Source organism: Osmia bicornis, chromosome 13 (assembly GCF_907164935.1).
Source record: "Osmia bicornis bicornis chromosome 13, iOsmBic2.1, whole genome shotgun sequence".
Classification (NCBI taxonomy): Eukaryota; Metazoa; Arthropoda; class Insecta; order Hymenoptera; family Megachilidae; genus Osmia; species Osmia bicornis.
Genome location: NC_060228.1, coordinates 4,263,201 through 4,276,654, shown reverse-complemented (window position 1 = coordinate 4,276,654; position 13,454 = coordinate 4,263,201). Strand labels below are relative to the sequence as shown.

Below are 13,454 nucleotides of genomic sequence, written 5' to 3'. Positions count from 1 at the left end.
ATGGAAAGAATGTAGGGATGAAAAGAATGTAGGAATGAAACGAATGTAGGGGTGAAAAGAATGTAGGGATGGAAAGAATGTAGGGATGAAAAGAATGTAGGAATGAAACGAATGTAGGGGTGAAAAGAATGTAGAGATGAAAAGAATGTAGGAATGAAAAGACTGCAGTGATGTAAGGGATGCAGAGATATAAAGTAAACAGGAATTTGTGTAATGCAGAGATGTAAGGGTTACAAAAATATAAAGGATGTAGGGATCTAAAGAATCTGAAGCAAGCCGCAGGGCCGCAGGGGGTCGGGGCTGGGGCCCCGGTCTTCACTGCACGCGGCCCGAGCAGTGCCGACATCGGGTGTGGCCCCTGATGTCGGTGGAGTTTTGCATATAGGGGACGGTCAAAGGTTAGAACCAAGATAGTGGCGCCAGTGCGCCAGGGGCGTGGGGGTACCGATGTGTTCGTCAGAGGTCTCGGGCCCTCCCTATAGACCCAGTGCAGGCCACCGTGGTGGTTTTAGTGGGTAAAAATCCCACACTACCTCCGGCCCCTCCCCAGGGGGACTGGAGGTGTCTTTCTGAAGATTTCCACCACGTAAAAAAAAAAAAAAAAAAAAAAAAAAACGGACGTACGCAATGCTGAAATGTAAAGGACGTATGGTTGTAAAGGATGCTGGTATGTAAGAGATGCAGGGATGTAAGTGATACAGAAATATAAAGGGCGCAAATATATATGGGATTAATAAATGTAAAGGATTAATAAATTAATAATTGATTAATAAATGCCATAGTATAAGGAATGCTGGGATATACGAGATGCAGGAACATAGGAGATGCAGGTATGTAAGAAATGCAGGGATGTAAGTGATACAGAAATATAAAGGGCGCAAATATATATGGGATTAATAAATGTAAAGGATTAAAAAATTAATAATTGATTAATAAATGCCGGAGTATAAGGGTTGCAGGGATATACGAGATGCAGGAACATAGGAGATGCATGTATGTAAGAGATGCAGGGATGTAAGTGATACAGAAATATAAAGGGCGCAGAGATATAAGGGATTAAAAAATGTAAACGATCCCGTAGAATAAGGAATGCTGGTATATACAAGATGCAGGAATATAGGAAATGCAGATATGTAAGGGATGCAGAAATATAGGGTTGGGCCTCGTGAGGCCCTCAAGTGCAAAATAAAATAATAAATAACTGGAAAGAGTGGGCCTATACCCATGAAAAGGGATAAAATAATAAATATTTTTGCCTCTTATGGTCTTAGAAAACTCATAAAGTACATTAAATAAATTTGATAGGTAGATCTGCACTCCTTGGCTGTTGCAGTAAGACTGACTTCGCTGAAAGTCGTACAGGTAACTGTGGTGCCCGATTAACCGTGATGTTCCGCTTTTCAGCCGATGCAGCCAGCTACGTTTTCTTGAATTTTGTATTATTTTATTAAAATTTATTTAATTGGAATATTGTATTTTACAACTGTGTATTGAATAAATTATTGTCGCAGCTGTGGAATTTTGGTATTGTTATTACCTTTATACGTGAATATCTTGCATAATTTTATTTAATTATTATTATTATGATTTATTGAATTATAATCTGTCAATTACAGTAATGTATTATTGTAGTAAATTATTACATCTATTAAAATTCAGTATGTTTATATCTTTTATGCATAAATCTTCTGCAAATTTGTATTAATTGTTCATCTTTTATACGATATTAAGAGGCAATCAGTAAGTTTTAGTTTAGGTTTGATTTTTATGTATTTTATGATTATAATTTATTGAAGATCAAGCACTTGTTAAATGCTGTATGAATAAATAACTGAGAAAGGAAATTAAGTAATTTATCTATATAACTTGGAAAGGAAATTAGAAAATTAGATAATAACTCACTTCCTTTTGTGAAAATGATTTATTTACTAAGGTGCATAAGATGAATGTAAGTTTTTCAAACAATTATTTGAACAATTTTTTGATCTTGTGCTGATTTTGAATGATTTCTAAAAAAAATAGGAATAAAAATCAAAAGAAATCAAAATTATGTCTTCATTTGTGAATTCGATGTGTGGTACATCCGTCTGTGCTCCTTACATGCAGACTTGCTTCATCTGACGGTGTTTTGCCCCCTTAAAACCATAACTCCTCGAGAACAAAGCTATGTCTACTCTTTCTGGATCTGTAGTCGCTGTTTGCGTTAAAGGGATGTTCCTTTTCCTGTGTCTCGTCTTCTACCTTGAGAGTGAAATTAGGGATGAGAAAAATACTTTAGTACCAGTTTTTGGAATCGAAGTACCGACTGTTTGTACGTATCATAATTTATAAAATATTGTAAAGGCAAGAAATAAAGTTATCTATCTATAACAACTATGAATTTATTTCGATAATGGTACCCATTAAATTACTCACCCTGTAGTAGAAACATAGCTGGTCGCTGTTCGTCACGTGTCCTGTAATCGATCTTCTATCGACGATTAATGTATCCAGCTCGTGTACGAAGTTGCCGTTCTGAAAAGAAGTGCCAAAGGGCGGAGAGAAAGAGAATTAACCCATGGGCTGAATGATTGATAGGATTAATAACGCTCGGCGGACAAACCCTTCGCCGGCCGATAAAACACCACCGAAGACGGAATACTTTAACCCCGGATTAATAGGCCTGTAAACGGCGCAATGATTTCCATTAATATTCATGGGCCACCGACGCGGAACGAGCGTATGATTTATGGTCTTTAATTTTCGCGCCTCGACACGCGCGTTCCCAATTTACTGCGAAACGCCTCGTTCGCTTTACGTAGATCCATGAAAGATCGATAAAAATCGACTTGATTTCAACCGTACAAATCAACATGCCAAGTACGAAATGTTTGAAAAGAAAATAAAGGCTGATATACTGGTCGCTATTCTGAGGCGAGGGGAAACAGGCGACGACAGGGTGGGCTGCGTCGCGTCAACCCTTTTCCAGGTGCAGAAACAAGCCACGACGTTGAGCAAACATTTTCGAAAGACGCTGCTCGCAAAGCTACTTAAGAGGCGTCGTCGGCACCTTTGCCACTAGCGAAACAGAGGACAAGATCCTTCCCCAAAGAAACCGCTACCCCCTTATAACAACCCTAGTAATACGATCTCCTGAAGTAGGAGATGGAAAAGTAGGTGAAAATTCGCGAAACATTTTAAGGGAAGCTTTTGTTTTACGTCTCAGATAATTCCCGTCATTTTTAAAGCATGGGGAATAGGAGAAAGAAGATTCAAAAAGAACTTTGAAAGAAGGATAAAGATCTATAGACGTCTAGATAGATCTAGAGATCTATCGAGATCTAAGAAATCGTAGAAATAACGGATGGAAAGGGGTGACTCGAAAATGTCCGCATTGCGCAGCCTCGGGCATTCTTTATCGCGTAACATTGTAAAGCGCGGATGACGAAACGGGGGGCGAAACGTGGTGGTAGAAAAGCGGGGGCGGTCGAGCAGGAGGGAGGATCGGGAATTCAAATAGCGCCGCCATTAAACTGAATAACGAGGAGTGCTGCCGTTCGAAATATGAACACGGCTATGATTTGCGGCCTCGTAAACCCGTTCATAACGAATAATAATGTCACCGTGCGCGACGCCGCGCGTCCCCTGCCCGAGGCTAGCGGGGGCGTGTTCTCTCGCTAGCAAATCCACCTACTACAATATCGCCAAGACTTTTTTCATGTCTCATAACGCGTACCCAGCTGAAATTAAATAATAAAACAAGAGAGGGGAGGCGGAAACGACGTTCGCGTCGTTAACTCGCACTTACGCTTCCTTTTAAACAATTTCGCCGGATTTACAGTCAGGAAATTGTAAATTGTTGTCTTAGCTGAGAGACCAAAGTTGAATGAGCCTTTTTAGACTTGGTACGAATGTAAAAGAGCGTCTTGGATTCTTTCTGAAACTAGTTCCTTCGAAACAGAGCGCCTTTTTAAAGATATTTGCACCTTGCTGCCGGTATTTAACAAACCGGTATGTACCAGGTGCAACTAACGGGCGTCGACATCGTAACTGTTAGCCGTGAAATCTAGCTGTTTATAATTTTAAGAAAATTCCAACACAGGTTTAAGAATAGTCGACGAAGCTCACGGTCAGTGTCATTTGTTGAATAGTCGAGCGGAGACGATGATGCGTTGCGAAGCAGGTTTGTCTGCTTCGCAAGGTAACGAGAAACACTTTAACCGGAAGATAAGCGGGGCAGGTGCGTCGCGACGAATTGAATAAATATGCGACGCACCCAGGAACGTTCGAGGGATCGGGTAGGACCCTTCTGTGTATCTGGCTCGATCGGAAAACACGTAGCAATCGAATCGATAACGCGACCGCTCTGAAAGTACAACATCTTTATCGAACGATTTCGCTCGCAAATTGGCGATTTTAATACACGCCCGGTCTAAATAACGTATAGTAATTACTTGCCGGGCTGGCACGCTAATATGAACCTCCTTTATCAGTTAATTATGCCGACGTGTCTGAAAAAAGACACGAGAGATCTGTAATTTTTCAATGATCACACCGTATCGATAAAGGAGGCGTATCCGTTTTCTGGATGTTGAAAGAATTTTAAGTAAGTCTGTAATAGGTGAGGTGATATATTTTCAGATATTTAAAAATTAATAAGTTTATCACAAATTAAATTTAAACAGAGTTTAAAGTAGGATAGGATAAGGCAAACATAAAAAACCGTATGATTCTACCCTTTAAAAGGGGTAGTTTCGCCGACCTAGGTTTCTCTAGGGAAAAAATCAATATAGAGGGAAAATTACCAGTCGCACATTACACCTAGACACGACACTCTAATTAATTGACAAAAGGGTAATGGTACCTATTTTGAGACAGCCTGTAATTACTTGGCCCCGTGGTACGTTCACGCGACAGGGTAAATAGAAACGCTTTATCACGGCAAGTAAATTCTTACTAGATTGAAGGCAAGTTAAGTGGCTGAAAGTTGGTAGCTGTGATAACGCGACGGTAATGAGCTGGTAGCAGTCTCTGTTTACCAAGTTATTCCGTTTATAGAATAGCGGCTACTGCAAACGTCTGGTGTACGGGAGCTGGCCCATCGGGGCCCTTTCTATATACACCTAATAATGAAGATGTTGTTTTAATTGCCGGCTCGCGTGAGCATCCCGCTAATTAACGCACTCGCCACCGGTGACTGCTACGGTCCACTACTCGTGACTCCCTTTCTTTCTCTCTACTCTCTTTGTCGAGCTACGAGTTACACAGCTACTCCGAACGGCTACATCGACGACTCTGATTGGCGTATAGCGCTTGCATAATCACTCGAACCATTAACACTTAGCTGCTCGTGTAATTTATTTTCGTTTTGTCATTTTCTTCTATTTTCGTTTTGACTGATCTTTGCACATTTATCTTTTCCCCGTTTCTATCTGGCTTTAAATAAACACGGTGTTAATGCAGAAATGATAACAAAGTTAGATGGAAGAATACTAAAATTAGTCGTTAAATAGAGGATGCGTGAACGAAAAGAATGTTTAATTATAATTAATGATGCTTGTCAGGCGTTAAATAAGATCTTGGTAATTCGAGCGATAAGATAAAATATTTTGTGTTGCAAATATTTCGTGAAAGTGGATAAAATCAGCTGCGAGTTTCTTGCAAATAACGCCTAGCCGCATTTTTTCCTCGTGTCCGATGCGCGCAAGGGGTGCGATCGTTCCTTTTTTTTTTGTAATTAGCACGGTTTTCGCGTTGCTCTTTTATTCTTTTAATGAATTGCAGCGGCAGCCGCGTTGGAACGCTCGAGGAAAAAAAGAAGCAAGAAAAATATCGTTAGCGCTTCCCCTACGATGCTGGAATTGAGTGGTAATTTACGGCGACGCCGTTGTTAATGAAAACGCGGCGAGCGTGATATTACGCGGGCTATTTAAAAATAAATTAATCGAATACATAATTCCGCGTTTATTACCGTCGCTGTGGTGGCAAAAAAGAAAATATTGCATCAAGATAGCGTGTCGCGTTGTATCACCGGGCCGCTGGCAAATACATCTACATTTTTACATGCAATTACAGCGAGCAACAAAATTAACGATCCGATCGTTTCTCCGACAATTTCGGTGCACATTTTCTTTTCGAACAATGATTTCCCGTGTAAAATGTACAATAAAATTAAATAAAGTAATAAAGGGTGAAAGATGAAAGTGGAATTAAAAATCGAAGGAGAAAGCAATCTGAAACTAGAAGACGACGCGACGTTCTCGGTCCCACGTCGCTGTCCATAAAATTTGTTTGCATTCTCCCGAAAAAAAGGGTTTCGCAGAAAAAGAAAGAAGGGAGAAAGAAGACCTGTTGGATCCAGGGAGAGGGAGTGGAACCGCGAAAAACAAAGGTGGGGCCGAAAACGTAGGTACGTTTCGGATCCAGCAGGACCCAACTCTCGCGAACGGAGCACTGGCATAAAAAGAGGGCAAAAAGAAGGAGGAGCAGTAAAGAAAGAGAGACAAGAAGAACGCGTCGAGGGCCGAGAGAGGGGCCCCGTTTGGCTAACGGATGATTTAATTAAGAGAGGCACAAATTACAGACCCGCTGGATGCTAATGCCCATCCATGCTCGACTCAGCCGAAGCTCCTTAATTAGACGGGCCTGATTCATTGAGAAATTAAGACTTGACGAATGATACCACTACCGCGACCCGTCTGTTTCTTTTGCGAGCGCGCGAGTTTCATTACGCTCGATCTTATTCCCCGTCGCCTCCTCTCGTTCCTTTTTCTCCCTGCCCTCTGCTTTTTTCCCTCCTCTCCTTTTTCTCGCATTAAGTAATGATATGTTTATTCCGTGAGAAGATGATCCCGAACTAATTGAAGAGTATGCTTGAAGAGGCGTGACGATTCAGCAAGAATGCGCGTATATTTTAACCATAACCTGATTATAATACGTATGTTTCTTTGAAAAATTCATACCGTTTACAATAAAGATTCTCAACCTGGAATGTATATATAATTTTCTACCTTTCTTTCCTGCTACGATTCCCTCGCTAATTGTATTCTCTTTTCAACTTCGTTAACAACTTTCTTCGTTCCTCTTCCAAATCCTCTTTCCAGCCTGGACCACTCGCGTTTTGGACGTTTTGCGCAATTAACCACTCGGCCCGTCCCGCTGGTCCGCGCTGATCTTTAGTGCGCCGGGCATCCGTAAAATTCGCCGAATTTGCATCGGCGCGAGATACGAGATCTCTGGTCTACGCGGCTGCCGTTCGTGTCGATAATGGGAGCCGATCGCAGATTACTGGCCCTATTACTTCATTAAGCTCACCGACCCGTAAATTCTTTCTCGCCGCCTGAAACGTTAACGAGCTAATACGATTTCAATAATTTATTTTCAATTTTCTAACCACATTTTGCGTAGAAAAAAAACATTAATTGTTCTTTTAAGAAACGAGAAAAAATTTCCATCGACGATTCTCTGGTCCCGTTTTCATGTCGATTCGACAAGGAGCCTCGAAAGGGTCATCTTTGCGATCTTTTGCATCGATGCATACGGAGAAGAGGAAGGGAGCTGAAGGAGGACTCGATACGTTACAGAACCTTCCGCATATATCGAAGATCGGGACAAAAGTTAGCCAGGGACGCGGAGAAGACAGGCGGCAACAATGCCAAGGCCCCCCGCGCTTCGGACTCTAATATATTGCCATTGGACGCCGCGAGGGAAAAGTATTGGACCTTGTTAAGCCTACCTGTATAAGGGCCTCCGTTGGCCCATCCCTGCTCATTCTCGTACGCACAGCTCTTTCCCTGACTCGGGGAATTTTAATGCGAAAAATTGGTTCCGCCTGCGCCCCCGATGCGCCCCTTCTTTTTCGTTTCAACGCGGACAGCATGAATTTTCTGAACGAGAAAGAAAAGGGAGGAGGGGACCACGTCGCCAGTTAAAATCCTTGTCTACGCGCTCTTCCGAGAACCATGAATTTTCGATCTTGATTGGACATCTTGATTCCAGATCCAATAAGCTAGCTGGATCGTCCCATGCCCATGGAAATTTTACGGAATACATTCGAGATAATTGGCCTTCCTGTTAATCCTTTCTTTTCTACCTGATTCTACTGCTACGATAATCAATATTGTAACAAATTAATTTTTGATACATTTAATAATTTCTACCGTAAAATAAATCTGTCTTTAATGAAAATGCAAGTGGCTAGATTCTTCAACCCTTCGAAAAGTGCACGTTTCAAAAAGGATCCACGAACTATCTTGATTATTTGGCAGACTCGGTGATCTATTAATCTTTATGAGCCTCGCGTATCCCGCCGGATTCCCGTGAAGCTTAACATCCCTTGGCTAATAAAAATCCCGGCTAAATCTTCGAGCCGGTAACACGACGATAAATAAACTAATAAAGCCAACCCTCCATGGCCGAACGATTATTGGGGCCGGTAAACGCGTAACAGGGATATGATTTTTCGAAAGGAACGAAATTTCTCTGCCGGCTTTTTAATAAGCCCCTGGAACTACCCCTCGGGTAACCACCCTCGAAAAACGATCGAACGATTATTCTATTACCATGGCCGCCGGTGGGAAACGTATACAACGAAATCGTCGCGTGTAATCTCAGCCTGTAATAACATTCCCCCGATTTGCATACGGGCGGAGGTTAAGTCATGAATTTATTGCCACCCCGTGTGTGTTACGCGTGTACACGCGTGTGCGAGCAACAGCCGCACGCGTATTAACCTGACACGCGTAATATGCGTGTCCGTTACTGTACACCTATATCTCGTGTCTGTCGGTCCGATTATTAATTTCTATGGACAGTGGGGAAGGGACCTCGGCGTTGAACAGGGGTGCTAGAATATTGGCTGATATTATATGATAATGAGACGTGGTTAATCGATAGGGGATTCGTTTGAATAACGCTCATCAACGGAGGGATTCTAAATGATCCTCTGGGGAGAAATATTCTTTAAGAATTTATACACGTTCTATACGTTTCTGGATAAGGACAAGATAATTTCATTTCGATATCTCTTAAGAATAATTGAATAAGAAATAACCGATCAAAGTATTGATATATCCTTTTAACGACCACGAGGATTCCTCGAGGCGTTCCATTGATCGCGTCGACACCTCCGATTTCGCGATGAAATTTCAACGTCGTCGCACGCGTATCAGGCCTGTCAAATCGCGAGGCAAACAAAAGCCGAGTCGACGCCGGTCCTGCCAAAAATACCGCGCCTATCGTTCGCCCAACAATAGGAGTCAATTGGTGGCCTTTTCGAGTGCGGGTTTCTCCCTTCTCACCCTTCGTCCACCCCCTCCGATGAGCTTGACTCCTCGCTCGTAGTCGTCATCGTCGTGTTACATCGGTATCGTAATTTTTCTATGGCATCGTTATTATCCTCGTGTCTCGTGGCATATGCTCACCCCTAGTCGAGGGGTTGAAAGAATCGGCCCACCATGAATCGCATTTCCCACCGCGGGGGATCTAAAGTGGCTGCAGAAGTTAATCCGCAGTTAAAGCCCCGGTAAACACGATTAAAACGTCGGATTTCGATACAACCGACCGGTCCTCTTACGTCGTTCATTGGGAGTCGTAAAAATCCTGCCCAATGTTTGCCTTTCGCACGATGGAAAATACTGTGCTTTCGAGGGGAATTTAGAAAACGACGGGATTTTTGGTGAGAAAACGATCGTTAAATATTATTCCAAGGTGTTCGAGAATACTACTCGAGAATCTTAAATTTTCTAATCTACTTTGAGCACGTACTTGGCACTGATTTACAGCAAGTGTGAAACGTTTCCGGTGCTGAAGAGCGGTGATAAATCGGTGAAAAATCACCGGGAACAACCACTCCAAGCAAAACGTCGATCCAGTTTTTCCGTTTCCACTCGAGGATCGAGGGAACCAAAGTACGCGGACCGAGAGTGTCACTGGAAGAGGTCCTCGAACGGTCGTTAATTATTCCTCTTAACGGTAAGCCGATTTCACGCTTTGTACCGTGCCGACTCGCGAACGCGGGGCTCCCAATAACCGGAACGAAAGAGAGAAATTGAAAAACGACCTACGCTCGAGCTACGAAGAGTATTTATGCGCGTATCCGTTGCTCGGCCGCTTAAACGACACTCGAAAGCTAGATCTCTTCTTCTCACGTTGAATTACAAATCCGGCTGAACGTAAATTGTAACAACCTCCTGGCTAATGTAACAAATACCAGAGGAAGTTGAATAAAATTAATTGAAATGACAAAGAAAATGATTTACTCTTTCCTACCCTTAATATCTATTAAAATCATTCAACTATCGTGAAGAATTCTTTCGAATAAATGAAGGTGTGCGAAAATATTTAATAAAAATAAGCAGACGAGGGTAGAAGGGTTAAGAATGACTCGATGAGTTCTCGATGCTCTTCATAGCCGGGACAACGAATAGCGTGGAGAAGAAGACCCGAAGAAGAAGAATACGATGGTGAACACGAGGATACAGGTGGGGTTAATGCGGCTAATAAGAGAGAAAACAAAAGGCGAACCGAGACGAGGCCAAGAGAGCCGGCATGCGCGTCCGTACTAATTACGAGCAGCATTGGCGCGGGCCCTTCGGAAGAGAAAATTAAGTAGGCTTAATTAAACCGGCTCTAACAATATGTATTTAAATTGGCCGAGAACGTCTTCAGTTGCTCGCTCCACGCAATGCGTGGACGATGCTGAATACAGTCCCCGTTGTTCCAATGAAATATCCTGAGGATGGGTTGACAATCGGACAGGGGAACAGAGACGACATTGTCTTTGATTAATCATCGATCGAGCTGGATCACCGTTCTAATTGATGTTTCTTTCTTTTGCCTTGCAGATAAAATGAAGCCCCGGGATTATATTTATTGGACCTCAGAATATTTCTATAGGAAGCATTTTAATTATTCCTGTATGATATTGGAGGGAGGTGATAAGATTAGTATGGTATTTTATAATTTTCATTTTTGAAAATACGCGTTCGAAAGATCTCCAAGAGGCGGCTTTGGGCAAAAGTCTTGGCTAATAGAGTCGTAGCTGGTACAGTCGCTGTCAGAAGTAGCGGTCGACCGCCACAAATCATAAGATTAGAATTTTAAATTCGCCGCGGACCTAAGGCTTACCCGGCCACGTGGTGGGATCCGCGTCGTCGGATTCCCTCGAAATCTCGATCCACGATCTACCGTGGCGAGGAGAGACCCCTTCTCACGAAGTAAACTCCGCGCAGCCGAATAAAAATCGAACGAGCCGAGGGGAATTTGAATAACGACCATTGTACCAGAGCGCAAAACCCGAGGACCATTCTGGACCGGTCCGTTTCCGAGCACCACGATCGATTGCCGATTCTCGATCGAAACGAGCCCCTCGAAATCTCCATTTTCGTAAAACAACGAAACATACACGTTGCGTCGAACACTTTGCCGTTAACATTACATTTTATCGAGTCGCTCCGTGTAATCGGCAACCTGTCCATGTACCGGTATCCCCCTTTATCTAAGCGCGGAAATCGTTTCCCAAGGAAACTCGCCTTTTCCGGTCATCGTTACCCGCCGCGGAGCCCGGCTAATTACGATATTAACATCGGGACCGATCGCCGATAGTTGAGGGAGAAGAGGGAAGGGGATAGAGGAAGGTAGTGCAGGTCAGCGCGAAGGAAAGCAGTCCGTAGCAGGCTTGGTGCGTGTAACGATGGCATGCCCCACGTGTCCAATCAGCGTGTTTCTTTGGCCAGGCCACCACGGGCACCGCCGTTGCACCGTGGATCCCACAACGAGGGTAAAAGAAAAGCCTAATCAGCATGCGTCCCGTCCAGCCAATTAGAAATACTCTGTTTTACCGACTGTCACCGTGGATCGCGTATTGAGTTGTATCGGCCGAGTTATGTTCACTTCGTTAGTCAACGATCCTCGAGCTACCGGCTCGATCCCTTCTACTTACCCTCTTCATCCTTCTTCCACCCTATCCACTACCTCTCTCCATCCCTCGCTCGGAGATACACAGACACATGGTTATCCACGTTACACCCACACGTACGAACGGCACACCAGAATCTCGTGTCTCTCCGTGTCTGTCCGTGAAGCGGATTCTGTATGGGCCGGTGCTTGATTTACGGCCAACGAGAGTCAGCTCGGGACTCTCGGTAGTAAGAGAGACTGCTAATAGTCCCTTCCATGGGCTCCGCTCAGCTTGGCCCGCAAATATTCCGCTCTCTAATTGGAATTGATTAGGAGGGCCCCGGTCTCGTTCGCGGAATAAAGACGGAATTGCTGACTGGCCAACCAACGATTCTCTTTCTGCTTCTCCCTTGTATCCGAGAAAAAATCCTACCAGACGGCGAACAGCGTACCGATACGGAGGTCGTTGGCTACGTACCCGTCGCGGAGGAGCACGAGGGTGCGCGGACGGCACCCTATTAGCTCGAGTCGTCGCAAAAGTACTACCTAAGACAATCATTCCCATAGGAATTTATTTACTTAATATTTAAAGAAATCTGTATATTCGAAATAAAGAGATACTTACGTTTTAAATTTCATCTTTGAAGAACATCTGAGTCCCAAGGGGTTAAATTAGTTCCAATCGACACTTCTGGATTAATTCAGCACCCTTTTGACTTTCTCCTAAAAGATCATAGAATTTATTTGAAATATTGATCGGTGTCTGTTCCACCGAATACGGTATTACCTATGGAACGAAGGGGAAGAATATCGAGCCCGAAGAAATATGCAAATGACGCAGCTCGAGCCTGATTGAGGTACTTCTGCCGTAAGCAGCGGAGAAGCGAGCCGGCTGGTGCTCTCGTCCTCTTTCATCTCGCCTGGCAGGTTGGTCTTTCGCCCGGGGAGCCGTCTCATTTTATTTTCGCGTGCGAGGCGCGCTCGTTTGCTATCTCGGTTCAACGCTAACGAGCCTGTTAGCGGCAATTATTCTAATTAATATCTCTAGCGGGCGACGAGAAACGGAGGGAGAACGCATCCTCTCGCGGGCAACCCTCCCGAACGGTTCGTTCCTTCTGCATCCCGGCTCGGACGTCGTCAGGTGGAACGAGGATGAAACGAAGAGAGCATCACCGAGCTTTACGACGCTCCTCGTCGAGGTTTTTGCGTTCGCCGCGTGATTGGCTATTACCGTCTCCTTCCTCGTCGGTTATATACCAGCTCGGCTTGCCGCACCGCGCAGGATTGAGTCCTCTTCGCGTTCGTCTCCTCCTTTTGTCTCTTCCTACCGTTGCCACTCGAACGAAAAGGAACAGCTTCGAGCACCTCGAAGCATCTTCTTCTTCTTTTTCTTACGAAACGTAAAACACTCGGACCGGGCCAACGCGAGGGGAGAAGAACAGGCAGAGCCGGAAGGGCTGCCTCTAATTGTGTTTGCTCTCGCGTTGAAGAATTCTTTTTTTTCTCGACAGCGGTCGACTCCTTTTCGTTCGCGGCTCGACTCGTTATATGACTTGCCATGGGTTCAGCTCTGGGGT

General features: G+C 44.0%; 1 long non-coding RNA gene across 1 annotated transcript; it reads right to left on the bottom strand.

The window, feature by feature from the left end:
• Positions 1-1,957: 1,957 nt before the first annotated feature.
• On the bottom strand, positions 1,958-13,451 carry LOC114875879. Its single transcript, XR_003789303.2, has 4 exons — positions 12,665-13,451; positions 12,503-12,600; positions 2,416-12,423; positions 1,958-2,241 (listed from the first exon to the last, which is right to left on the bottom strand). It is a non-coding gene; the product is annotated as an uncharacterized LOC114875879 (long non-coding RNA).
• Between the last annotated feature and the right edge of the window lie 3 nt (positions 13,452-13,454).